The following is a 25,379-nucleotide window of genomic DNA, read 5'->3' on the forward strand; positions in this document are numbered from 1 at the left end:
GCAAACTATAAGATGATGGCGGAGCTATTATTGACAAGAACAAGACAAGATAACATTATAATTCTTCTGTCTATCTGTGTAAAAAAACCTTTTGACATTTTTGCTAAATTTACCAGGGCAAAGTGGTCCTTAAAGAAGTTGACTAATAGGTTTGTTTTACACATATGAAACCAAGAGAGTGACTTCTCCAAGAGCATCACTGGAACACTGATTTTCTTAAAAGCCTTGCTCTCCCCAGGGTCCCCAGGGTCCCCAGGGGCAGCATTTGAAGCAAGTGGCCAGGGAGCAAGAGAAGAAGAGATCGCCCAGATGGGTTTGCGGGTGCAGGCACCATATGGGGGTAGGGCCTCTATGGCTGGGGGCCTTCAAGCACTTATCTTAAACATTGGTGAAGAGGAGACAGGTGGCCATGTGGTACTTAACTGGATTGCTACTGCGCTCCCGAACTCACTCATCACCTAGGTCTGAAAGGACTACATAGCTTCATCTTATGAACAGTCCATTTTCCAAGTTTTTCCAAGTATTTTTCCAAGTATTTATGTGTGTGAAGTGCCATGAAGTCTCAGTTGAACTATGGTGGTTCCCTTATGGGGTATTCAAGGCAAGAGACTAACAGAGATGTTTACCACTGCCGACCTCACTACAGCAACACTGGTATTCCTTGGGGTCTCTCATCCAAATACTAACCTGATGTGAATCTCAGTTGTGATTATTATATCACACTTCTTATCAATGCAGAGTTTGTGCAATAAAGTGGCAGAGACAGTTGCTTACTGTAAATAAAGTTTAGTAACTATAAAAATATGAAAGGGTAAACTTTGATACAAAAATAAGAAAATAACTTTCTAACTGGCTAGCTCCATTTCTAACTGGCTAGCTCCATTTGCTTGGCTATCACATGGCTAATAAGCTACTAGAGAGCATGTGCAGAGAGTAACAAAAGATATAAACCTATTGCCAACATGCAGACTTGCATGTAGACCTGCTTGACCAATGGGGGTCAATTACCTGGTCACTGACTTCTGACCTCACTAACTAATTAGCATGCACAATATTAACTCCTTCACTAATGGATTGTGTGACTGGCACTTGCCAAGTGTGTGAAGTGCCATACGTTTCAGTTGAACTATGGTGGTTCCCTTATGGGATTTTCAAGACAAGAGACTAACAGAGGTGTTTACCACTACTGGCTTCACTACAGCAATGCTTGCCATATTAAGGGCTGCACTGGGCCCTATCCAGAACTGAAAAAAAAGGGGGGCCTCATTTCCTCTCACTCGCTGTGGTTTCACCAATCAAAAGTGCAGCCTTTTTGTGGACCAGCAATTCAAAAGGCAGGGTGGAGATGTTCATTCAAGCTGCTGCCCCAAAACAACAGCCAATCAGAACATGGGACATCGGGGATGTTTGCGCTTGGGCAGATACACTTGCAGTGTAAATACAAAAGACCTGGACTCGTGCAAAACAAATTGAAGTATTTCCTCCCTGTCCTTCACAGAAATGGGCAGCCATGTGAAGAGAGAAACTGGGATAAAATAGACCCAGATTTTAAGATACCAATTGTAACCCGGCATAATTGTGCCATGCAGAAACAGCCCGTATTGTATCTGTAATGCCATTTTTCTGCACTATATCTGTATTCCATGCCAGGTCTAATATGCTGTGCTTATTCAATAATCTGGTCGCATTACATTGCTTGTATTTTCATGTATCCAAGCACCTTCATAGATGAGACAGTTAACCTGGCTTTTTCAGTAATGGGAACTCATTTGTTTCAGTAATGGGAACTCATCGATTTTTCCGATCTGTTTCCCACCATGGATGGCTCAGAACAGCATTACAACATCTAAAAACAATAAATTACAATATACAATAAATCAATACTATATGTTCTAAATCCAATTTATACAATAGTAGTAGACAACCAAGGGTGGAATGTAGGGTTGGAGATTCGGACAGTCCAAATCTGAATTTTTACCAAATCTGCACTGATTCGGACGGATTCGGACGAGCAGGGTCCGAATCTGAGTTGTCCGAATCCTAACAGATCCGAATCCATGAGATTCGGATCACCAGCCGAATTGCGTTTTTATTTTTTGGTGTTTTTTCACGTTTTGGCCTGCAGGGGGCGCATTTTTAAACATATCAGGACCACATTTTCAGGGTATCATCAGGAGACTGTCCTGATGATACCCTCCAAGTTTGGTGCAGTTTGGTTTAGGGGGGCCAAAGTTATGGACCCCCAAAAGGGGTGTCCCTATCTCCCATTCTTTCCAATGGGAACTAAGGAGATGAGGGCTACCCTTTTGAGGGTCCATAACTTTGGCCCCCCTAAACCAAACTGCACCAGTCTTGAGGGTATCATCAGGACAGGCTCCTGATGATACACGGAAATATTGGTACCGATACATCTACAAAGGCACCCCCTACAGGCACCCCCAGAAATGTTCACAAAATTCTTTGTTCTGCAGTGGCTTAGCTGCATTGTTGTCAATTGGGAATTTCTGATAGAGGGGTGTGGAGTGCACATTTTTCATGGTAAACTCACAAAACTTTCAGGGTATCTTCAGGAGAGTCTCTGGATGACACCATCCAGGTTTGGGGAACTTTACTTCAGGGGGCAGTGGGAGATGGACCCTACCCTTTTTGGGTCCCATAGAATTAAACCCCCTGAAGCAAAATTCCCCAAACCTGGATGGTGTCATCTAGAGACTCTCCTGAAGATACCCTGAAAGTTTTGTGACCATACCTTCAGAAATGTGCACCTCACAGCCCTCTACCAGAAATTCCCCATTGACAGCAATACAGCTAAGTCACTGCAGAACAAAGAATCTTGGGCAAATTTCTGGGGGTGCCTGCAGGGGACGCATTTTGAGATGTATCGGCACCAAATTATCAGGGTATCATCAGGTGACTGTCCCGATGTTGCCCACCAAGTTTGGTGCAGTTTGGTTCAGGTATGGACCCTCAAAAGGGGTGCAACTATCCCCCATTGTTTCCAATGGGAGCTGATAAGGGATGGGGGCTACACCTTTGAGAGTCCATAACTTTGGCTCCCCTGAACCAAACTGCACCAAACCTTGCAGGTATCATCAGGACAGTCTCCTGATGATACCCTGAAAGTTTGGTGTCACTAGCTTTAAAAATGCTGGTTTGCGTGTTTCACCGCTCACTCACTCCAGCAGGCTTCATGTGCAGGAGCGGTGAAACATGAAAACCGGAATTTTTAAAGCTAGTGGCACCAAATTTCAGGGTATCATCAGGAGACTGTCCTGATGACACCCCCCAAGTTTGGTGCAGTTTGGTTCAGGGGGTACAAAGTTATGGACCCTCAAAGGGGGGCCTCTATCCCCCATTGTTTCCAATGAGAGCTAAGGAGATGGTGGCTACCATTTTGAGGGTCCATAACTTTGGCCCCCTCTAAACCAAACTGCACCAAGCTTGGGGGGTGTCATCAGGACAGTCTCCTGATGATACCCTGATATTTTGGTGCTGATATGTCTAAAAATGCGCCCCTGCAGGCACCCCCAAAAATTTGCCCAAGATTCTTTGTTCTGCAGTGACTTAGCTGTATTGCTGTCAATGGGGAATTTCTGGTAGAGGGCTGTGGGGTGCACATTTATCAAGGTACAGTCACAAAATGTTCAGGGTATCTTCAGGAGAGTCTTTGGATGACACCATCCAGGTTTGAGGAACTTTGCTTATGGGGGCAGTGGGAGATGGACCCTACCAATAACATTGAACCCCTTGAAGCAACGGTCACCAAACCTGGGTGGTGTCATGAAGAGACTCTCCTGAAGACACCCTGAAAGTTTTGTGGGTTTACCATGAGAAATGTGCACTCCACAGCCCTCCCACAGAAATTTCCCATTGGCTGCAATGGAGCCAGCCAGCCACTACAGAGCACAGAATCTAGGGAAATTTCTTTGGGTGACTATGAGGGGTGCAGTTTTAGAGCTACTGTCACCAAAATTTCAGGGTATCATACAAGTACTGTCCCTATGATACTCCCCAAGTTTGGTGAAGTTTGGTTCAGGGGGGTCCAAAGTTATGGACCTTCAAAAGTGTAGCCCGCATTTCCTGTTAGCTTCCATTGGAAACAATGGGGGATGGGGCACCCCTTTTGAGGGTCAATAACTTTTCCCCCCCTGAACCAAACTGCACCAAACTTGGGGAGAATCATCAGGACAGTCTCCAGATGATATCCTGAAAGTTTAGTGCTGCTAGCTTTAAAATTGCACCCCCTGCAGGCCAAAACGTGTAAAGACACCAAAAATTCAAAAAAATAATAAAACGGACCCGAATTTTTTGGATTTACCCGAATTTTCGGGCATATCTGAATCGGCTATGATTCGGATTCGGGCATACAAATCATTTTATGCCCCCAAATACCCAAATCCGAATTTTACCGAATTGTTTTAGTATTGACCAACCCTAGTGGAATGGTCTCCAGATAATTCTGAACCCTGTACCTTAAAACATAATCAGTGCAACTCAGACAAGGGGAGGGGAAAAGAAGACCAGAACACCTTTCCCTTTGAGGCTCACTTGATGCCTACAAAGCTTTCTTTTAGGTGCTAGGCAAGTGGTGGCGAACCTATGGCACTCCAGATGTTCATGGACTATAATTCCCATCAGTCCCTGCCAATTGGCCATGCTGGCAGGGGCTGGTGGGAATTGTAGTCCATGAACATCTGGAGTGCCATAGGTTCGCCACCACTGTGCTAGGGCAAAATGTTTCTGTTCACCCAGACTTTTAATTAACAGGTTGGTTTTTTTACACTTTTAACCTGGGGACTGTTATTTTAAGTTGGCAGTAGTATCCTTTTATGGTCTATATTTTTATGCTAGGCTGGGTTCTTAATGTTGGGTTTTAATTAATATCTTCTAATATTTTGTTTTTTGTGTTTTTTTTGCTGCCCGAGGGTGGATCACTTCTTGTGCGAGGCCCCTCTATAATGATACACATCACACTGTTGCTGGGGTAATAAATTGGCCATAGCCATTTTATTGAGCAGAAGCGTGAGGCTAAGCATGGGTCTGGATCTGGTCATGCGGGTAAGTGCTACAGCTCGGCAGGGCGGGTGCCCAGTCCCGAGCTTCAATCTACTGTGGGGCTCTGCCGGGCGGCCGCTCCTGGCCAGAGATGTTCCCCCTTTCAGCCCGGTTCGACAGGGCGGTCGCCTCTTGTCACTGTTGCCATTCCCAAGGGGAAGGCGCGGCTCCCTAGCCCCCTTCCCCTTGCCCTTCCAGATCAATACCCATGCGCCAAACCGCCACGAACTAGGCTATGACAGAACAGCATGCATTAACATATAAAAGCTGGGTGAGGTGGGTGGGCAAATCGTCGGCCGGCAAGCACATTGCTTGCATAAAGGAGGGCAAGTCCCTTTAAAGCCTCGGCTCGCTCCTCCTTTCATCCGGTGGCACTGCCCCTTCCCATAGTGGCTCCCTTTCCATTTCCGCCCTTGTCTGGGCAGTGTCAGCTGGGCTCGTTCCAATCCCCCACCCCGATCAGCAACTCCGCCTCGTGGTAATTCACAGGCGCCTTTTGTAAGCTGCCTCAGACAGGTTCCTGAAGACAGAGTACAATTTTTAAAAAAATAAACAGTAAATAAAATGACATATAATTGACTTTGAGCTTCAGTGAGAAAAGCACACTATAAATACAGTAAATAAATAAATATATTGAAATGAAGTTAATGACAACAAATCAAAGATGATGCTAGCCAAGGAAATGCTGCTCTCTTTGTGGTGAATTATTGCTGCCTTGGCTGTAATATTTAGCATTTTTACCATATGGATTACCACAGCTAATTAAAGTTGATAGGTAAGGCACTACAAGCTTGAATTAATTTATTTCAATGTGCTTATAATATCTTCCCTCAGCAATTCATGGGAAATGTAATTAGGGCTACTGAATTTTCTGTTATGAATCCGTAGCCTCTCAAACAAATCTCAGGGTTCATTGCATTGGGACACTGTTAACCTGATTTAAGACTGCAATGTAGATATGCTCATAATATGATGATGGCTTTCTCAATTTTCAGAATGCTTTCCTGGATGGAGACCATATTTAACAGCATCTCAAGGGTGAGTAAACAGAACTGTGAGCAAAAGTAGGTGAAAGGAACCATCTAAGGAGAGGCACACCTCTCTCTATTAGAAGGAAAGAAACCCACTATAGAAAGAGTCTGAGAACCTGGATTTATGAAAAGGCTGATATTCTGGAATAAAAAGGATTCTGGAAAAAACAGTATTAATTAGGATGAATCTGGAAGTGGTATTCTAAGAATCTTGTTGAGACCACAAGAGCTGTAAACATAAATAAAAATAGAACTAGTGAAATAGAAGTTAGTGAAAGTAATATTTCTTTGTCAAAAATTATCTCTCATGAATACCTGATTTCTTGCTCTTAACTGTGGTACCGAAGGGTGGAAATGAAGAGTTAAACTGCATGGAATCAAAGAGTTTTATGGTTGGAATTGTTATGTTAATTAGCAGCCTTACACAGCTGCTTTGAAGATCAGAGATGAGCCTTCAAAAAAAAAGCTTCAGGTGGCTGGTAATTAGCTTCCTTTTAAAGCCATACCAGATTCTAATCACAGAATTCTCAAGTTGCATGAAGTTTGGCCAGTTGATTTCTGTGGAGTCCTAGGAAAGTATGCTTTTAAAAGACACACACATCTCATTCATCTGAAGATAGCTGAGGACAGATATTAGGTACTATTTCCAGCAGAGATATACTAAACAGCAGCCCCAGAATCTTGAGGGAAGATGATGATTCCAGTCATACAACACAGGTGTTTCCACAAAACCCAGGAAAGGCAGGAACCTCTGACAAAAGATCCTGTGGCTCCAGAGTGTGCTCAAGAGTGTGCTCAAATGTAAGAGTTCTTCTAGACTTAGGAAAGGGTGAAAGAAAAGAAAGTGGTCTGACAGTCCTAAGAAACATGCAAATAAATGTTAAATGCCTTTCAACAGGAAATAGCAATGTATTAATAGCAAACCAAATACAGTCAGCTGGTTCTGGTGGGTTTTCCGGGATGTATGGACGTGGTCTGGTGAACAAAATCCACCAGACCACGGCCACACAGCCCGGAAAACCCACCAGAACCAGTTGAATCCGGCCGTGAAAGCCTTCGACAATACAAATACAGTCATTTAGAAAGGGCCTTCAGAGAGGGGAGTATAAGGGTAACACCATGTATCAAACATGAGGACCTTGTGTTGATTGACTGTTTTCAAACTGTAGCTTCTTGTATTTTAAAAGCACAGAAGCATATAACTCAGTATAAAGCAAGTTTCTTGTTTCACCCTAGGAGTCTGTAATAAATTTAAATTATCATGTATACATGAAAAGAAAACCAGGGGTCCTCAAGAAAACGAGGTGATCATGTTATATTTACATATATTTCACATAGGTCATTTGCCCCAGGCTAGATGCTGCTGGGAAAGCATTTTTGTGTGCTTTCTCACAGCATCATTTGTGTAGCTCCTAGCTTTGTCCCAATCTTTCCCAAAACTGTTTTGTTCCTGAGTTTTTAGATCATAGCAAAACCAGGATGGCTTCTGTATAGAAAACACCACAGCTGTGCACAGTTCCACAAAACCTTGTTTTACGGAAATAATAATGCATTTAGGCCCCTTCTGCACATGCAGAATAATGCACTATCAATCCACTTTCACAGTTGTTTGCAAGTGGATTTTGCTGTTCTGGGCTCATTCCGCACATGCAGAATGATGCACTTTCAAACTGCTTTCAATGCTCTTTGAAGCTGTGCGGAATGGTAAAATCCACTTGCAAACAGTTGTGAAAGTGGTTTGAAAACGCATTATTTTGCGTGTGCGAAAGGGGCCCTGCTCAGTAAAATCCAGCAGCAAAGTACATTGAAAGTGGATTGAAAGTGCATTATTCTTTTGTCACTGTATCATAAACCAGCAAATGATGTTTATGCATCATTTAAAACCCCTTATGCCTCAGGAAATGCCTAATAAAATAGATTATGGAGTATATATAATATTTCAACTGCTAATTGCAAACTATTCTCATAGACAATTTTTTTCTTTTTACGGTCATAATGATTAGTATGAATCCATGTAATGTTAACCCCTAGTCATCCATCCCCAAGGTTTTCCCCACCTTTGCTACACCAATCTTTCCAAAGCATGGTTCAATATGATCTTTTGGGAAAGATCACCGTCAGGGTGTATTTGCATGCTGTGTGGAATGGAAAATGTGCATTTCTGAAGGTCTCACCCACATCACTACCATTTTCCTTGCTGCAGCCCCACTACAACTACTGTTCATCCTCCTCAACACCACCAGAGGTTTTATGACGCTATATCCATATAGCCATTAGTGATTTATTTAAAAAGCCATCTAGTGGCATGGGGAGAAATGGTGGCTGTTGGAGACTGAAAAGAAAAAAGGATGAAAAATTGTGATATGGGTTCTCCGTTGCTACTGTGAACACCACTCCATTAACAGTGGCAATGATCTCTACACAGAAAATTGTCACTAGGTGAAAGTAATCATTTAATATATTACACAGCCTATAAAATACACTAATGGAAGTTTATACTTGTTACTTGACTGCTGAAGGGCATTATTTCTTGAAATTTTTAACTACCAAGGGAAACACAAACACTGGTGCTACGTTTGAAGGAAGAATGAGAGGAAAATCTTGAAAAGATTAGCAAATTAACCCTTAAAGAAAGGAACTATATAAAGAATACTCAGACATTAATTTAATTTAAAGCCATTTTCCAAAAGAGACTGCTTGGGAGAACCATTTTGGGGGACACAAATGATGATATAACCCTGACCTGAAAAGCTAAAGGGCACTCCTGATTAATATTACTATTATTACCAAATAATGGGATGCTGCTTTAGAAAGAAAAAAGAAAGACACCTTGAGAAGAACAGGAGATGGTAACATGCAGAACAATATTGAAACATTAAATTTAAGTGTTAAAGTGAGTGACTTGGAAGGAAATGCAGAAAAGATGAGAGAGATAATTTATTCTACCTTCTGATGTGATTCTTCTGGCTGTGTCATTTAAGGAGTAAGCTTACCAATTGTTTCCCTACAGTCCAGTGAGGGAGGAGAATTGTGGGAGGAAGATAGGAAATTTGGGGCTGTGTAATCTGGGGAGAGCAGGGTTTGGAAGGTATACTCAGTTAGGAATAAAATCATAGGAGTTCACCCTACAAAGCTGTTATTTTTCCCAAGGAACTGATCTCTATAGTTTGGAAATTACTTGTACACCTGAACAAACTCCAGGTCTCTCCTGGACGTAGGCAATCCTACACATTCACAACCCCTTCATTTAGGCTGTTCAGAGAAGCTGCACCATTTAAAGGTGAAGGAATCATTTAATGGACATTACTAAGAGGGTTCTGCTTGGCTTTTTACTAGCTAGTCTGGAATCTCATGAGATGTCCTGTTAGCAAAATGCATAAGAAATGTTCTAAGTAATGTATACTGCTATATATACAGTCTTCCTGTCTGCGCTATGAATGTACTCTTGATTTGTATTTCAAAAATGTCTGGCAACCTCTAGAACCTATTTTTAAATGCCTATTATTATTATTATTATTATTATTATTATTATTATTATTATTATTATTATTATTATTATTATTATTATTATTATTATTATTGTATTTATAAACCGCCCTCCCCCGAAGGGCTCAGGGCGGTGAACAAAACAAATAGATAGAGCCCAGATAAAATCAGTAAATAATCATTAAATATGGCTCTATATGTTAAAATCAACCCCATTAAAATGCAGCATCCTAATCAAATATACTGATGGCGTCCTACTAGAAATCCCCTAACAAAAAGGGGGGGAGGAGGAGGGGAGAGAGGGAACAGCAGGGTCCACAGATGTTATGAAAAGGAGGAGGGGGGGCATCTGCGGCCGGACTCCCCAAAAGCCCGGTGGAACAGCTCCGTCTTGCAGGCCCTGCGAAATTCATTAAGATCCCGCAGGGCCCGCGTAGCTGGAGGTAGAGCGTTCCACCAGGCAGGGGCCAGAGCCAGAGCAAATAAAAGTGGTTGTTGTTGTTGTTGTTGTTGTTGCATAAGAAATGGGCAGTTTCAATTTGAATCCTGCAGCTCAGGACACTGATGAAAAGCCTGCTGTCTTAAGCTAAAACGATCCTTTCAGATACTAATGTAGAGTGAATGAGAACTTGTTAATAAAGCCCAAAATTCCACTTCTAATTATAGTTAAAATGTACCTTAAAAACAGAAGGTAGCAATGATGTGGTTTCTATCTCATGAGCAGCAAGCTTAGCTGCTCCTTCTGCCCACCCTGACTTGGTACCCTGACATCAGGTGGATATCCTAATGATTCCAGCATGGATTCAGTTCTCAGGCTTGTCCCTCTGCCTTAACCTTACCCTTACCCTGCCTGCCTTTTTCTTTTAAAAAGTATCTAACATACATATTGCAATGTATAATCACCTCCTTATTTTGTGCTTTAAAATGAAGGGAAGTATTTATGACGTTAAAGGGATGAGCCTATCCATGCTGTGTGCAGTGCACTACCAGTTTCTGCAGCCAAGTAGCAAAACCAGTTTTACTGGAGTAATTATTTTTGTCTGTCAGAAATGCAGTGATTGTGCAACCAGAATGTTTCACTGCTAAAATTATGTATGTCTGTGAGAACTCTCAGATACCTTAATTTAAAGAAGGAATTTGTGACATTCAAGTTAGCCTGAAAAACCTGTTGGAAAAGAGCCTCGTTCAAGATAGTCGCTGGATCAATATGCTCTAAAGTAGCATTCTCCCTCCCCTCAAGACAAAAATGCATGACATCCTCCTGTTTTACACTTCTATTACTAGAGTGGAATGGGTACAAACAGCTATTCTAATGAAAATGTATAGCTCCTGAAAAGTTAGTTATGTTTTTTTAAAGTCTAAACAAAATATGCACAAAAGGATGGTACATGGCTGCAGAGAATGCTGGGGGAAAGATTCCTCCCGCTTTTATAGGCGCTTCCCCTGAGCCTTAAATGGTCCTCTAACATGCAAACAAACCTTCTGCAGCTGAAACAGCACGGAAAGAGTTCTGGGAAAAGTTTACCCTGCCTAATTTCTGCTAATATTGGGGAGTAGGATAGGGTTGTTGTTGTTTTTTTACTATTTAGCAGTTTTTAAAAAATACTGAATGAATGCTTCTGCATTGCAGCTGTACAATAAGAGAACATAACTACTACTAATTTTTTTCCATTTAAAATTACTATACAGAAACATCTTGCAGGTATGGAGGGAGAAATGCCCTGTCTTGAGAATTAGTGAGATGTTATTTACCCTGTGATTTAACTCCATGTCATGAAAAACTTTAATTACCTGTTTTCACACATTAAGCCTCTATTAATAGAATGGTACATTTTTCTCCAGGTGTGTTGGCAACCCTATGATGGGCATGCTAGTGGTGTAATTTATGGCTCATTGTATCGTGAAAGATTGGGTGGCATGATCACTCTTGTATGACTGTTGCTGTCCACTGCACTAAGCCCTACATGGGAGGGTAGGATATAAATCAAAGAATAAAATAAATAAAATAAAATAAACCACATTCTGCATAACAAATATGGCAGCAATGTGTGTGTTGCCTGGGAGAAGTCCTATATTTTCCCAAGCAAAATGTTCAGAAGGACATGCATCACAAGCACAACACTGAACCACGCATACAAGGTTCATCATAGGCAAAAATATTGCACAAAAACTGCAGAAAGCCCGATTGCAGGAAAAAAATGATGTCTTATACCTTCAGTTTAGCTTCAGTCTGTACCTTCAATTTCTGCTTTTCTAATATAGGAAGATAAGCAAAATCAAAAGCCCTCCTCCCTTCTCACATCACAAGTTTCTGATGTCAGCCTACCCTCAGACTACAGTTGTCAGCCTCCCAGTAGGAGTAGAGGCTCCCCTGCCCCTTCTCTCATTTCGGCCGTCATACCAAAAAATGGTTGTTGGGTTAATGAGATCACTTCTGGAGAAAAACTGCAGTTTTGCTATTGTTTCCAGTGATTTCTAGAGGCATAATCATATCCCCCATGTCCCACCACCGCCCCCAGGTCTCCTGCTGGCTGCCAGACTATGCCTAACAACAGTCAGACAGATTTGGGAATCCTTACACAGTTTCATTGACATACTGCAGAGGATGTCCCACCTCTCACTGATGTCGAGACAAGAAAAATAGGAATGTGCACAGAGTATTAGTTGGGTTATTCAATTGTATTCATTTTCTTTGTTGCAGATATTGAACCAGCTCGGATTCTTTATTCAATTATTTTTATGTCCTTTCGTTTCAGTGAGAAACACATTTCTGCCTGTAATTCTTTTCTTTCCCACTCAATTAGGTTGACATTTTCAGGGGTGGCACTCCTCATCTGACAGATCCTTCTTGCCAGAATTTCAGGCATAGCCTGGCAGCCAGCAGGAGAAAGCGCTTCTTATTTCAAAGGCATATTCCATTGCACAACAGGCAAGGGTGATGACATGAGTGAGTTTTTCTCCTTTCCAGAAGAAAAGGTGGTCTTTTAAAAAATGTCAGACTGTGCAAAGCAGATAGTGAGGGCCCACAAGATTTTTAGAAACCTCATTTGTACTACTAAAGAGTAGATGGAGGGTATTTCAGATTTTGATTAGTTAATTTCCTATGTCCGTCCCTTCGGAGAACCAGCTTCCCAGAATAACCAGCACTGAGTGAAGTGATACCAAGAAAGCACATGCCACAAACTCCCATGAATGTGGGTGTTAGCACTAGCAGGAAAAAGTCCTCAGACTGTTTAGAAAAAGTATGGGATACAGAAGAAAAGAAACTTAGTCTTTTTGCAATATTGTTATAATCCCAGCTCCCAACAATTTTACTGACCTTGGGATGGACAACTCTGTGACTTGCAGGAATCTAAAGCATCTGACAAGTCTGCCCTGCTCTCTTTAACATTAGTGTGATTGATCCTTAAATATATTTCAACAGGAACTTCTGGGTCTAGTACAATATTTGTCCTCAGGATTTTCCCTCTCTTTTTCCAGAGAAATGGAGACATGAGGGTTTTCACAAGGCCCACATGAATTGTGAGTTCAATCACAGCAGCCTACTTTTCATCTACTGGTTCAACAGTGTTCTATAAGAAAACTCTGATATCAATTCAGACTAAAAATAACATTGAGCCAATATAAACATTTGCTTCCATGATGAAAACCACATCTTTTAGCCCTCTGCATTTTTCAGGTATGTTGTAGCATGCTGCTTAACATCATATATTAGGCTGGACATTAAAGCTGTTGATTACTGCCCAGCCTTAAACTTTGTACAATGTGATCCCCAATTTTGTACAATGTGATATACCCTTTTAATTCCATTGACTTCAATGGATTTAGAAGGGTATAACTTTGTTTAGGATGGTGCTGTTAGACAAACTACTGAGTATGTCCATTGTCTGTGAAAAAGGATGATAGATTGAGCTGTTTTCAGAATTCCAGCAACCTACCTTAATGTCCCTTGTTCCTTGTTCAGTCAGCCAGGAGACCTCTGTACTCTGGGTGCCACAGCCTTGTAGTGTAGAACTGTATTAAAAGTGTGACAAATAAGAACGTAGGAGGATGAACCAGTCACCAGGTAGAGTTGGACAGCAGCCAATCAGCAACACGTGCATCTCCACCCCCTGAAATTAAAAGCATGTCTGGTGAAATTATCTTTGTCAGCAGTCATCCCTGAACTTTAAGGCACCTTTCTGTTGCGATTTACAAAGCTTTTTGTGCTTCTAGTGGAAGTTTGGGGGAAAAAAATCTCATATAAACTTTTAGCTTCATACACCTTATTACAAGCTTTCCAAATCTTGGTCCTTGAATGAATGGGGCAACCTAGCACCCACAGGATTGCTTTATAATTTTTTTAAAAAAATATTTGATTTAATATACTTTGATTTTTTTATGTAAACTTAATATTCCTTTGTCAGGAAACACCCAAAATTTTGTTCAAGCATTCATGACCTGTTCAATGTCCCTTTATCTCATTTCTAGCCATCACTCCTAAAAATGAATGTTAGGCTGACAGTGTGACATTACCTTTAATTAAAAAACAGTTATGAGGGCAGCGCCAGTGTCAGCAAAGGGCAGGGTAGAACAAATGATGGAGCCACCCCTGCAGTAAAATAGTTGTGTGTGCTTTCCCTCAAACTTCAAACTTCATACCACAGTAAAGTGGAGAATGGCAACTTAATTGCTTTTACGATGATGAATGCTAAGCTCTCACCAAAACCAAAAAACAATCTGCTAATTCTATTAATACATATTCTATGTCACAAATATGGTGATGGTGGCCTTTTACCATCTTCAACAGGCCAGGCAGTTGGCCCCTTATCTAGCCACAGTGATCCATGTGACAGTCACCTCCAGGTGAGACTACTTCAACTTGCTCTACGTGGGCCTGCATTTAAGACTGATCCAGAAGCTGACACTATACCAGAATGCAGTGGCTAGACTTATCTCTGGAGTGTCAGTGTTGGAGGACATAACACCAATGCTACAACAGCTGCAGGTTGCCAATGGAATTCTGAATCAGATTTGAGGTGTTAGTTTTAACTTTTAAGGCCCTGAGCTGTCTGGGGCCCTAATATCTGCAGCACCACATCATTCCATATTGCCTGTGGAGGACACTCCAGTCTTCCAATAAAAATCTTCTGGTGGTTCCTGGCCCCAAGGACGTAAGATTGGCCTTGACCAGAGCCAGGGCCTTTTCTGCCCTGGCTCCTGCCTGGTGGAACTCTCTGTCAGCTGACATCAGGGCCTTGTGGGACCTTAAACAGTTCTGCAGGTCTGAAGAATGGAGATGTTCCACCAGGCTTTTAGCTGAAGCCACTCACCTATCCAAAATCCATCTGCCAGCCTCCCAACCACTAACACCAACATGCATATTGCATTTTGTGCTGCTCCCCAGCTTTTGATTTTTCCTCATGCTCAGACACTCCTTTGACGAGGGGGTCTGTGTCAAGATGGGATGGGTGGCCCTTCGTAGGGTTATATTTGCTGTTTCTCCATCTTTTGGGTTTTAAGCATGAGATATAAATTGTTTGATTTTATGTGCTTATATTTATGTAATGCAATGTTTTTATTATGTTCGTAAGTCACTCTGAACCCAGCCTTGGTTGCGAAGGGTGGGATATAAATCAAATAATAATAATTCCCTTTCTCTTTGTTTATACCAAATCAACAGACATCAAGGAGAATTTTTGGAATGTCTGCATGTCACAGATACAACAGGAAAAAAAGGTCTTACAAGCATTGTGTTGGGCAGGATGTCAGAAAAATATAGATTATTGGTGTCTAATATTTGTGGTGAATGCTATGATAATCGAGCTAAAGGAGTGCAAGTCATTGCTCTGGGGGGAAGGGGGAGTGCAAATCCTCAGGCTTTCTTTGTATCTTGCTTTCCTCACAACTGGAATCATGTATTGGTGCATACTGCAGACAGTTCTGGAGAGACAAAATAACTTTTAGTAATATTCCATTATGTTGATTCATATTTGTCTGGAGCAGCAAAATGCTGGAAAGTAGCATTATAGGATTTGCTAAAACTGACTCTGAAAGCTTTGTCTCATACTTCTGGGAACAGGGGTGAAGCGAGGGGAAACTCTGCCTGGGGTGCACGCGCAGTCTGCGCCCCTGCCATGGTGGTGCTCACCCTGCCCGTAACACCCCCACCCCTGCCCCCTCCATGGCCTGGTCACGCCTCCTCTGTGACTCCACCTGGGGCGTCGCACCCCACGCCGCCACATTGGTGCTACACCCCTGTCTGGGAACATTATATGTTAGAGCTGATGCTTTCAAATTGGTTTTGCTGCAGATACCGCAACTAGTTGGTCCATTAGAGATGGTTTGTCATGGTACATTTCTTGAGTATTATGGGTATACTCAGTCAAAAAATATACTTACTCATCTTTGTACTCTGAAGGTAACTGACATTTTAAAAAGGATAACAATTTAAAAGCAATATATATGTATAAAGCCAACAATTAAAGATTGGGATAGTGATATTTCTTGGAGGATTAAATTAGCAACATTTAAATTCTTGGTTTTTTTAAAAAAAAACCCGAATGATGCATTTCTTAATATTAAAAATAACTCTTTTCCTTGTATTAGCTATGATGCCTTTATCCTGTGTTCAGTGATAAAATTAAGTTCCCTTCTCTCATATGTTGTAGAAGGCAGGTGGTCTCTGTATACCCTTATTCTCCTGATCCAGCTAATAATATGGCTTGGGCGTATCCCAGGGAGAAAACTTGTGGCGACTGATCATCTATTTGGAAAACAGAGTTGAGGGCCTAAGTTAGTCATCATATGACCTTTTCATCCTAAACAGCTAATTCACTGTTTCACCTCCTACCTGACCTGGGTTACCTGTGTGCAACTTTTGTTGCTGCCAGGTATGAGTGCAGAGCTAGATCAATGTCCATGTCTTTATATGGTAATTTTAGTGCTGTGACTTGAATTTCCATTGCAAATGAGAAATTTTCCCAGATTCCCCACAGCACTCCGAAATAATCTAGTTGAAAGGATTGCTAGGTGAATTGTCTTTCTTCAAAAGGTTTTGCTCCTGGAAGTATTAACAAATCAGCAGAGTTGTTACCTTTTTCAAAGGACATTATTGAGTAGCAAAGACAGCTTGATTCCTCTTTCTGAGAAAGGCTGTGACAAATCTGTTTATTGCAATCTGATCTTCATCAAGATATAAAAATGCACTGGGAAGGAAATAGTTTTAATTTCCACAGATGCCTCACACCTGGAAGGGATGGTTTAGTAGCACCCATAGAAAATAACTGTTGCTGACGTCAGGTATTATAATAGTAGCTAATAGCCGGAGTGATCAAATCCTTCCTCAGAGACATATGGTGATGTGCTCTATGTTGTAACACTTGCTTAAGGAGGTAAGCTTTATTAAATTGCAGCAGGTCACCACACAAGCATACATCTTAGAAACATCTAGGTCCTTCCTGAATCTCTGCATCAAAATAGTTCCTGGAGGCAGTCATATCTCATGAAGGGAGCTTATACGGTATGCCCCCAAAATCTTGTTGGCTGCTGAGGTGCTTCTGGACTCAACTCTCCTTCAAGACAGTAACATGCAGGGCACTAACTATGAAAACCGTATTGCACCATGTGCTCATCTGAGATACAAAAAGCCTAATTATTACAACCTTACGTTTAAAAGCATGAGAGCAAACCTAATCAGGCCTGCTCATAAGTAAGTTCATTTTTATTAAATGGGATTTACATCCAGTAAAGTGCTGAAACTTATGGCTGCCATCCTAAGACCACAAGCATAGGAGTAAGCTCCACTGGACTTAATGGCATATTTTCAAAATATTCCTGAATAGGATTGGGCTACAGAAGAGCAGGGGTTAACTTTTACCCCCACTTTTGTCATTGTCCACATTGGCTAGGATGTCAAGAAATTGGTGAAAATTAATATTGGGATAAATTATGATTTAATGTTCATGGGTGTAATGGAGGATAGAAGGGTAGATAAAAAATATAGCGATATGTATAAAATAATGATCAAAGCAGCACATGCAACAATAGCTTTAGGCTGGAAAGAAAAGAAAAAATGGACAATCCAGAAATGGTTGGAATATATCTGGGAACAAGTGACACTGGACATTTTCGATATAATAACAAAAAATAAACTGTGGCAAGATAAACAGAGTGAAATTTTGAAGATATGGACAATATAGGCGGACTGGATGAAAGAAGCTGGGGAGAAGAGATTAATGGGAGAAGAGATTACAAAGAATGAACTTACTGCTGTTGTTTGATAAAACTATGAAGAAAATACAGGGGGGAGGGGGAAAAGGGGAAAATATATTGTTTGAAAAATATATTGTTTGAAATTGTAATGAAGAAAAGTATTAATATAAAATGGAACATTCAAACGATACAATAAAAAAATTAAAAACAAAAAAAAACATTGGCTAGGATGTCACATTTTCAGCTCTTCCTGGGTAGTCAGCAATGCTAGTCAGTGTACGTCTGCATATGCTTATATACTTATAGATGCTTATAGTAGCATAGCAAGCATATTTTTACAAAGAGAAGAATTCAACTTGGCAATCATTTTTATGTGATTTTCTTCTTGACAGAAAAACAATCCAGTTTCATGCCTAGGGGCCACAATATAAATTCCTTGAAGTCTTCAATGTTTGGGGAGGGGGGAAGCATCCTGATTAGATGCAAAAATCTTGTTTCCAAATCCAGCATTTATAATGGAAGTCTGTGCCCCTAAATTGCATCATTTCAGTTACAGCACAAAGGAAGCATCCACTGGTCACACTTCATGAAATAAACATTGGGGACTATTTTAGCACATCCTGTTTTCCATAGTCTTCTCATGACTACCCTGCTATTAACAATGGTAGAGCTTCATTCCCCAACACTTTGTGCTCGTTCCCCAGCATTTATTCCCTGGTTCTTTGAGATGACTTTCAAGTGGTAGTCTTGTGACTGAGTCCTAGTAATAGAAGTAAAGCCAAGCACTGCCTTGTTTGTCAACAACTGTCTGAAATAAATTTTGTGCCAAATGATTATCCAATAATACTGGTATGGAAGCAGGCAAGAGATTCTGACCAATGTTGGTGGATTCTGACCAAGCCCAGAGATTCTGACCAATGTTGGTGGAGAGAACCATAACTCAGAAAATCTAACTAACCAGAGCAAAATGACATAGCTAGCCATGATGCCGAGAGAAGCAAACAAGGAAGCAACTCTACAGAAACATCATAAAAGCTATGGAAATGGGAATTCAGATAAGGCTGCTGACCAATCAAGAATCTGTGTTTGTATACTTATTACCTTTCCCCCTATATATCCTTTTGTTGTTGCTGTTGTTTTGTTGTTATAATGTTTGGTGAAATATATATATATTTAAAGAAAGCACTTGTTAGCAGGAAAATCAAGAGCTGCCTTCAAGACATTGTTGCAGCTGGCTTTCCAGCTAGGTTGCAGAATTAAAAAAAATATTCTGGCTGCTTTGTTTAAAGTCAGCTTGTTCCCACTTGACAAACTGCACTGCTGTAGGGCATCTGCATTGAAGACTGCTTCATGCCACTTCAAGAGTCTCTTGCTCTGGTACAGATATCTGCACAATAAATCAGGTAATTATTCTCAAGAATGTTCTAGCTTTTGGCTACATATCCAGGTGTCCAGTTGAATCACCCGGGAAAATAGGGTTTCTGCAACTGAAACTTGATGGAAACAGATATACAAATCTCAGGGAGCATTGAGAACTTTGAGACAAATGGGGAGTATTTTGAATTTCAGTAAGTACTTTCAACTTGTAGTGGCTTTTAACACCTAGCAGAGAAGGCCCAGACTCCAGTCAGCCCAGACAGTGAAGCAACAGGCTCTCATACCCTTGAGGTTCTCCAAGATAACTCTGACTAGATTGTACATGATCAGGTCAACATATTCAACTCACTGCAGGACAACTACAAATTTTTGGCACACAGAGATACCTGAATACCTGGAGGAGGCTGGCAACACTCAAAAGGACTTAAGAACACCCATGGAGTCTGGAAATATCCAAAGAAGGTCACCAACATCTGAGGGGACATGAATGACACCTGACAAATGTAGGAACTGCTGGAGGCACTTAGTGTCAACAACCAAGTGAGCCATCAGAGCTGCAAGTGAGGCAACCCAGTCATTGGTCTGGCTAGACTAGGAAGCTGGGCATGAAAATTTGGGAACTCTGTCCCCATGGAGAATTTGTCTCCTTCTCTTGTGCCAGTGGGTGAAGATTGTTTTATCTGGCATACTTCCGGTAATAGTTACTGGCCCTCGTCTGGTATTATTTGTTATGTGTTTTTACTGAATTATTTTATACCTGTTGTTTTTAATTATTCAAATTATTCATGGCCACCTATACGGCATTGTGATCACCATTACCTGGATGAGTGGCAGTCAGCTAGGCAAAGGGTGGTATTTTCTTACTTCTTTAGCCAGTAGGTGGGGCACCTGGAACCGGATGGCAGACGGGAACAGATTAGCCCTCATTCTATGTGCTGACTGGTTTAGGGTTACTATTACTGCCAGTGGACAGTTTTTTGAGACATCTTACTAACTGGGTGATATGTAGAGCGATCAACAATATCTATTTGTGCTGCCATCCAGACGGGGACCAGGGTGGGGTCTGGGATCCCGGTAGTGGTAGGGCAGGGCAGGTATGGCGGTAGATGTGGACAGTGTTACAGACAGAGAGCAAGATGTAGGAATGCTTGCTCTCTGTCTAGCCTACATCCTATCTCATGACATGCAGGTGGCAAGGTGGGATTGATTGACCCTGCTCCATCATTGAAGTTGATCAATGCCAGGTCCATCAATAATTAGACCATGGTTCTGAGGGATCTTCTCAAGGAACAGAAGGTGGACCTGACTTGTATCACAGACACCTGGGTGAGGCAGAGGGAAACAGTGGCCCTCAATGAACTCACCCCATTAGGGTCTGTGGTTATCCATGAACCTTATACTCAGGGTCGGGATAGGGGGTGGGATGCAGCTATGTTGGTCCGGAATTCTGTTCCCTTTTGTATGACCCCTATCACATTGATCACCAGGATGGAGTGTTTGGGCCTTTTTTGGGACTCCTTGGAGAAGTTTGCTGTGCTGCTGGTGTACCTAGCGCACCAGCAGCCAGCCTGTCATGGCTTCTGGAGGTTGTGATGGAGTGGGCCTTGATAGTCCTGGGGGACTTCAATGTCCATGCCAAGTTGGCCTCATCTTCAGTGGCTGTGGAGCTAGTGGCATTTATGGTGACACTAGGCCGCTCCCTTATGAACACTGGAGATCCCACACATAAAGGTGGCCACACTCTGGATCTGATCTTTGGGATGGGTGTGAATGTGGTCCTATCCTCTGTTGTTTGAGTACCATTGTCTGACCACTTTATCCTTAAGGCCCAGATTGAAATGGCTTCATACCCCTTTTTAGATAATGGGCTGATTTGGGCCTGCCCACAGTGGCTTATGGACCCACTTCAGTTCCAGAATATCCTGCAGGAGTCTCCACCTGCCAGCAACTCTCTTGAGGAGCTGTTAGGGAGCCAGGAGACGAAGCTCTCTGAAGTGATCGAGACTGTCGCACCAGCCCCCTGATATACAGAAGAGCTGAGGAGGATGAAATGGGAATTGAGACAGCTTGAGTGAATGTGGCAGTGGTGTCATGACGAAGAGACAGGACACTTGTACAGGATGTTTATGAAGGCCTACAAGCAGAGCTGTAACAAGGGAAAACTGCACCCAAGGCACGCATGCACCGTGCGCCCCTGTCATGCCCCCAGTGGCGGAGCACCAAGGGGACGGGGGGGGTGTTTCGTTTACCGGGCGCACGGCAGGGGGGCAGAAAATCACCCCCGGGCTTTCTCCCTTTTCCCCTCAAGTAAGCCTCCACCTGTACCCCCCATCGGCACCCCCCCCCTCGCTGCATCAATAATACCTTCTCCGCTCTTCCCACATTTACCTACGTTCCTTTTCTTTTTTTAGTACTTTTTGAGGCTGAAAAAAGTGGCCTATTTACAGTTCAGACTAAAAACTGCCTGAGGAACTACAGTTCCCAGAAGACCTTGGGGCTCACAAGGTCTCCTGGGAAGTATAGTTCATCAGGCAGTTTTTTCCCTGAACTGTGAAGAGGCCAATTTTTTCAGCCTTAAAAAGTACTAGAAATAGAAAAGGAACGTAGGTGTGGGAAGGGGGACGAGGGGGTGTGCCACGGGGGGATGCCACAGGGCGCGAGGGGTGCCGTGGGGGGGCCATGGAGGCAGAAAAAACACACTGCACACCGGGTGCAGTTTGGCCCAGCTATGCCCGGAATGCCCCTGCCATGCCCCTGCACCTGCGCATGCCCGGTATGTCACGCACCCCCTCCCCATCCCCTTGGCGCTATGCCACTGCCTACAAAAGAGCAGTGAAGGAGGCTAAGAAGAAATTCTGTGCCTCCTCCATTGCTTCTGCGAGCTCGTGCCCAACAAAATTTGGACCCCTGGGTTGGACATCAAGGCCCACTCCATTTGGACATCAAGGCCCACTCCATCACAACCTCCAAGGGTAATTTGGACACTTACAACATCTTCTATAGGTCCTAAAATGCAGAGATTGGTCTTTAGCTGTGAGGCTTTTGCAAGCTATTTTGCAGACAAAATCTTGTCCCTCCACTATGACCTGCCTGCCACTATTGACACAGTAAATGAACTAGAGGCCCCTTGCCTATCTTCTGGTCCATGTTTAGACCACTTCAGGCTGCTTGATTCCACTGAAGTTGACAAGATACTGGCTGCAGTTTGAGCAACTACTTGTCCTCTTGATCCATGCCCCTCCTGGTTGGTGAAAACCAGTGGGGATGTTTTATGGGGTTCCCCATTAAAAATCATTAATCTCTCCCTTGAGCAAGGAGTGTTTCCAGGGCAGCTGAAAGAGGCGGTGGTCCACACACACTTGAAAAGACCAACTTATGATCAATTTGATCTGGCCAATTACCACCCAGTTTTGAATCTTTCATTTTTGGGTAAGGTAATTGAGAGAGCAGTTGTGGAGTAGCTCCAGTCTTTCCTGGATGAAGCTAAAGTGTTAGATACCTTCCATTCCGGCTTCCATTCTCATCATGGGACGGAGACTGTGTTGGTCACCATTGTGGATGAGGTCCGCCTCCAGCTAGATCGGGGCGGGTCAGCACTGCTGGTGTTGTTAGATCACTCTGTAGCATTCAACATGGTGGACCATGGTCTACCGCCTTGCTGATGCAGGAGTTCAAGGGATGGCCTTGAGCTGGATGACCTCATACCTTCAGGACCTTGGGCTGCAGGTAGAGTCGGGGGGGGGGAGGTTTCCTATTGTATGTGGGGTGCTGCAGGGGGCCATCCTTTCTCTGCTGCTGTTTAATCTCTACATGCAGCCCAAGGCCCAGTTGGTGCGAAGTTTTGGGCTGGGATGTCGTCAATATGCAGATGATACCCAGCTCATTCTTACGATGGAGGGCCGGCCAGCCTCTCCCGCAAGGCTCTCCAGCATTGTCTGGAAGTTGTAGCTGGTTGGTTGAGAATGAGCAGACTGAAATTAAATCCATTGAAGACAGAGGTCCTGTGGCTTGGCCGGGGGACTGGCTGGGGAATTTCCAGCTGCCAGCTTTGGATGGTGAGGCTTTCCATCTTGTCTCATCAGTAAGGAGCCTGGGTGGACTCCACCATTTCACTGGAGTAGCAGGTCACAAAGACAGCCCAGGCAGCCTTTTTCCATCTGCATCAGGCATGGCAGCTGGCCCCCTGCCTCTCACGGACTGACCTAGCTACAGTAATCCATGCAACGGTCACATCTAGGCTAGACTACTGCAATTCACTCTACGCTGGTCTACCTTTGAAATTTATCCGGAAGTTGAAACTTGTACAGCATGCAGTTGCTAGGCTCCTAGCTGGAGTTTCTAGCCTGGACCATATAATACCTGACCTGAAAGACCTACATTGACTGCCTGTCGAGTACCGGATCGTCTTCAAAGTCTGGGTGTTAACCTTTAAAGCTATTGGCTATCTTGGACCTGCATATCTGCAAGACTGCCTCTCCCCTTATTGCCCTCGAAAACCCCTCAGATCCATGGAGGGGAATTTGTTGGTAGTCCCAGGCCCCAGGGATGTACGGCTGGCTATGACACAAGCCAGGGCTCTTATGGCCCTGGCCCCAGGCTGGTGGAATGCTGTCCCTGGTGACATGCGGGCCCTGTGGAGTCCGTCTCAGTTCCACAGGGCCTGTAAAAAAGATTTGTTCTGCCAAGCCTTTTCTCCCGGATCAGCCAGGCATCCCTTGTTCTGAGATCATTCCTGGTCCTCGTATGGATACAATGTGTGCATCTGTTTTTATGTCCCCATGTGGATTTTTTCATGCCATCTGTTTGTAATCTGTTTTTAAGTCTATACTATTTATAATGTTTAAATGTCTTTTTATATTATTTATTGTATTGATTGTTTAATACGTTTTATTGTAAGCTGCCCTGAGTCCTTCGGGAGATTGGCGTGGTATAAATGCAATAAATAAATAAATGTATTAATGTTTTTATGTGTACCACTTGGGGACACAGATCAGGTAGAAAGGCAGCATAAAAACGTTTTGAATAAATAAATAGCTATTATAGGTCATTAAAATCATGGCACACAGCAAACAGGAATCAGCCCTAACATTAAAGAGTTGACTGCAGGCCATTAAGCATAATGGTCTCATTGAGTCTCTGTATGCATTTGTCATAAATGTAGCTACATAGATAAAGCAGTCTTTTCTGCAGTGGCATTTTATATCCTAAGTTTTCAGTTGTGGTATTTGATGGTGGAGAGCCATCATGGCACCATGTAAGCTTGTTGGGTGAGCTTGGGCCACTCAGCCCTGAACCTGTATTTGAATGGGAGACCTCAAAGTAATACCAGGGTCCTTCCTGGTAAATCCCCTCTAAATGTCTTGTCTTGAAAGCCCCATCGGCTGTGACTTGATGGCAAAAAAAATTGATGGTAAAATTGCATACTTTGTGGGCGATAGTAGATTAACAGTTACGAATCACTATCCTCACTCTGGAATGCGAAAACCAGATTGGTCAACTAGAGATCATGAAAGAAGAGTGTGTTTTGAGCTATTTTTTCTTTAGTCATAACCTGACCAAAAAAAGATCCAACCCAAAAATAAGCCTGGGTAACTCCTCCAATGGCTTTCTTGGGAAACAATTTTCCATTCGTGCATCTAACTTATAAAATATGTGAATATTGATTGTGACAAAATATACAAGAAACTTGCAGAATCCCACCTTTCCCTGTTTGTAGAAATGATTTCTTGGCATCAATTAGAATGTTCCTATAACTGAGATAATTACCTTCCATTTTTGAATATATATGTCTCATCCTAAAAATGGGCTGGGTGTCCTCATCCCTGAAAGGACAGGTCACCAGGGTTCTGTGTCAATGGAAATCTCAGAGGCAACCTGACTTTATTCACCAGGCTTGCAAAATGAGAAAAACCTGGGTGTGTGACTGCTGTGTGCAAAACCTATTATCTCCCCATCAGCTGTCACTGAGTGCTGCAATCACCCGAGTGATACCAGATTATTGTTTCCAAGAGAATGAATCAAGCAAACATGTTGTTGCATCTGCTGCTTCTTTTTTTTTTTAATCCTTGTACTCACCCAAGTTATGCTGTCTGCAAATTTAGGTCCATTCTTTAAAAAGCAACAATTAAACAAGGGCAGGGACTATGTATTTGAGAAAGGGTGTAGAAGGAGGGGATTGGGTGTTACAACAGTGATGTCATGAAATAAAAGGCTGGACATGCACCAGACTATGACCAC

General features: G+C 42.6%; 1 protein-coding gene across 2 annotated transcripts in view; it reads right to left on the reverse strand.

The window, feature by feature from the left end:
• LOC125432373 overlaps positions 1-13,652 on the reverse strand; it is a 47,286-nt gene extending 33,634 nt beyond the window's left edge. For both annotated transcript variants that reach the window (XM_048495835.1, XM_048495834.1), the window contains exon 1: positions 13,511-13,652. The gene's annotated coding sequence lies outside the window, so the exon portion shown is untranslated. The remainder of the gene's footprint in view (positions 1-13,510) is intronic.
• Between the last annotated feature and the right edge of the window lie 11,727 nt (positions 13,653-25,379).

This window comes from Sphaerodactylus townsendi, linkage group LG05 (genome assembly GCF_021028975.2).
Source record: "Sphaerodactylus townsendi isolate TG3544 linkage group LG05, MPM_Stown_v2.3, whole genome shotgun sequence".
Taxonomy (NCBI): domain Eukaryota; kingdom Metazoa; phylum Chordata; class Lepidosauria; order Squamata; family Sphaerodactylidae; genus Sphaerodactylus; species Sphaerodactylus townsendi.